Raw genomic sequence first — 3,635 nt, forward strand, 5'->3', positions numbered from 1 at the left:
TCCCAACACCATTTATTGAAAAGACTGTCTTGACTCCATTGTAAAATATTTTAATATCATAATGGCCTGGGTCAATTTCTAGAGTCTCTGTTCTGTTCCATTGATCTATATGACTGTTCTTGTGCCAGTACCAGGCTGTTTTGATTACAGTGGCTTTGTAGTATAACTTGATATCAGGTATTGTGATCTTTCTCAAGATTGCTGTAGCCATTTGGGATCCTTTTTGGTTCCATATAACTTTTTGGAGTATTTGTTCTAGATCTGCGAAATATGCTATTGGCATTTTAATGGAGATTGTATTGAATCTGTAGATTGCTTTGGGTAGTATGGACACTTTAATGACATTAATTCTACCAATCCATGAACATTGTATATTCTTCCACTTGTTTGTATCTTCATCTATCTCTCTTTTTAAAAATTTGTGGATAAAGTGCCAATTTTATGTACAAATAAGTAAATTTTACAATCTGCTGTGAAGCAGCAAGGCTGATGTCTTCCAATGGCCATGTGGCAGGAACTTAATGCTCAACCTGCTGATCAGACCGACCGTATCCCCACAGAGCTCTGCTGAGAGCCACAGTGAGGTCATGGACGCCTGCCCGCTAGTAACAGCTAGACACTGGGCAGGAGCGTCCAAAGGCTCAGAGGAGGTTTGGCTACGCTTCCCTTCTAGTTCAGACCATTATCAAACAGGGCTCATGCTGGGGTAGCTACAGTTTTAAAGATGTCATTAAAAAATGTTAATGGTGTAGCTAGTTGATAAGACTTAAAGTTGCTAATTTTTCTTTTGAGAAGGAAAAAATATCAGCGAAATAAGAGCAGACGTTCAGTTCATTTAGAAGTCAGCGTCCAGGGTAAAAGAGTTCTCTGTTGGACTTGGCATCACTTCCATCCTCTGATACTCGCCCACTCTCTTCTCAAAGAAGTTCGTCTTCCTTTCTAGTGAAATATTCTCCATGAAGTCAAATGGACTTTCTACTCGGGAAACCTTGCTAAAACCCAACTCCAGCATGAGTCTATCCATCACGAATTCAATGTACCCCTTCATCAGAGTACAATTCATCCCAATGAAATTCACTGGCAAGGCCTCTGTGAGGAACTGCTGCTCTATCCTAACAGCATTGGTGATTCTCTTTCATCCTCTGCTCTGAAGGTTTGTGCAGCAGGTGTTTGAACATTAGGCAGGTAAAGTCTCAGTACAAACCCTCATCTCTGCTCCTCAGTTGGTTGGAGAATGAGGCCAGGCACCAGGTCTCATTTCTTGAGCCAGAATATCGACGCAAAAGAACATAAAAGAAGATTCCTTCCACTGCGGCAAATGCTACAGCACGTTCTCCATAGGCGGCCCCTTTGTCCCCGATCCAACGCAAGGCCCAGGCTGCCTTCTTGCACAAGGCATCGTCTCCACGGTGTTGAAGAGGAACTCCCTTTCCTTGGAATCTTTAATGTAAGTGTCAATGAGGAGACTGTACATTGCAGAATGGATGTTTTCCATGGCAATGTGGAAGCTGTAGAAGCAGCGGTTTTCGGTAATCTGAACTTCTTGGCTAAACCGCTCCACCAAGTTTTCATTCTTGATGCCACCGCTGGCGCCTAAGAAGGCCAGCACGTGCGAAATGCAGTGCCTCTCCTCGGGCTTCAGGGCTGCTCAGTGCTGCAGGTCCTGGGAAAGGGCCACCTCCTCAGCTGTCCAGAAGGACCTCGGCTTTCTTATCCATCTGCCGATGTCATGGTATTCCATGGAAAGGTGACAAAGCGCGGGGCTTTTCCCTCAGCAGCGGTTCATCCTGCACGCCCAGGGCTGGGACCTGAGCTTTCCGCCCCTTCAGGGGCGAGAGCTGCAGCTGCTGCGGTCCCGGCGGGGAGCCTGGTGGCGGCTGTGGCTGTGGAGGCGGCTGCCTGACCCACAGGTGAGGCTGAGCAGGGATCCAGGGACTTCTTTTATCTCTTTTTACCACGACCTGTAGTTTTCCAAGTACAAGTCGTTTGCCTCCTTGGTTAAGTCTATTCTTAGGTATCTGAATATTTTTTGCTGCAATGGAAAACGGGATTGTTTGTTTAGTTTCTCTTTCTGAGAATTCATTATTGGTGTATAAAAATGCCACTGATTTCTGGGTGTTAATTTTGTATCCTGCTGCATTGCTGAATTCCTTCATTAAATTTAGTAGTTTTTTTGGTGGAGTCGTCAGGGTTTTCTATGTACAATATCATGTCATCTGGGAATAATGAGAGTTTTACTTCCTCCTTTCCATTTTGGGTGCCTTTTATTTCTTCTTCTTGTCTGATTGCTGTGGTTAGGACTGCCAGTACTATGTTGAAAAGAGTGGTGAAAACCGTCATCCCTGTCTTGTTCCTGTTCTTAGGGGAAATGGTTTTAGTTTTTGCCCATTGAGTATGATGTTGGCTGTAGGTTTGTCATATATTCCCACTTGGCTGAGAGTTTTTATCAAAATGGGTGTTGGATTTTGTCAAATGCTTTTTCTGCATCTATTGATATGGTCATGTGGTTTTTATCTTTCAGCTTGTTTATGTGATGTATCACGTTTATTATTTGCAAATATTGTACCAGCCTTGCAGCCCTGGAATAAATCCCACTTGGTCATGGTGTATGATATTTTTAATATATTGCTGGATCTGATTTGCTAATATGTTGTTGAGGATTTCAGTATTTATGTTCATCAGGTATATTGGCCTATAGTTCTCTTTCTTTGTAGTGTCTTTATCTGAGTTTGGAATTAGGATAATGCTGGCCTCATAAAAAGAGCTTGGAAGTGTGCCTTCCTCTGGGATTTTTTGGAATTGTTTGAGGAGGATAGGTGTTAGTTGTTCTTTGAAGTTTTGGTAAAAGTCCCCTGTGAAGCCTCCTGGACCAGGGCTTTTGTTTGCTGGGAGCTTTTTGATTATTGCTTCTACTCCTTGGGAGCCTCCTTCTGGCTACTTCTGCTCCCTCCTCTCTTTTATAAAAATATATTTTTATTGATTTCAGACAGGAGGGGAGAGTGAGAGATAGAAACATCAATGATGGGAGAGAATCATTGATCTGCTGCCTCCTGCACACCCTATACTGGGAATTGATCCTACAACCAGGGCATGTGCTCTGACTGACTGAGAATTGAACTATGACCTGTTGGTTCCTGGATCCACACTCAACCACTGAGCCATACTGGCTGGGCTCCCTCCTCTTTATGTTTCACCAGTCCCCCCACAGTTTCCTGCATGTCTAATCTCATCATGTTGTCTGCTTCCCAGAGGACTCCAGCTGGCACAATTGTCTTTTTGCAGAAAAAAATATGAAATGGTTTACACAGATACCAGCAATATAATGAAAGATTTAAAATAGGCAAGGAGCCCTAACCGGTTTGGCTCAGTGGATAGAGCATCGGCCTGCAGACTGAAGGGTCCCAGGTTCGATTCCGGTCAAGGGCATGTACCTTGGTTGCGGGCACATCCCCAGTAGGGGGTGTGCAGGAGGCAGCTGATCGATGTCTCTCTCTCATCGATGTTTCTAACTCTCTATCCTTCTCCCTTCCTCTCTGTAAAAAATCAATAAAATATATTTAAAATAAAATAAAATAAAATAAAATAGGCAAGGAAAATTAGGAAGAGGGAGAACAAAGTTAAGAAAGCAGAATGGA

General features: G+C 43.5%; 1 pseudogene across 1 annotated transcript; it reads right to left on the minus strand.

Annotated features, from left to right (window-relative positions):
- Positions 1 to 835: 835 nt before the first annotated feature.
- On the minus strand, positions 836 to 3,233 carry LOC308244190 (ribonucleoside-diphosphate reductase subunit M2-like; annotated as a pseudogene). Its single transcript has 2 exons — positions 3,165 to 3,233; positions 836 to 1,916 (listed from the first exon to the last, which is right to left on the minus strand). The product of its transcript is annotated as a ribonucleoside-diphosphate reductase subunit M2-like (transcript).
- Positions 3,234 to 3,635: the final 402 nt, after the last annotated feature.

This window comes from Plecotus auritus (assembly GCF_963455305.1).
Source record: "Plecotus auritus genome assembly, chromosome: 3".
NCBI classification, from domain to species: Eukaryota; Metazoa; Chordata; class Mammalia; order Chiroptera; family Vespertilionidae; genus Plecotus; species Plecotus auritus.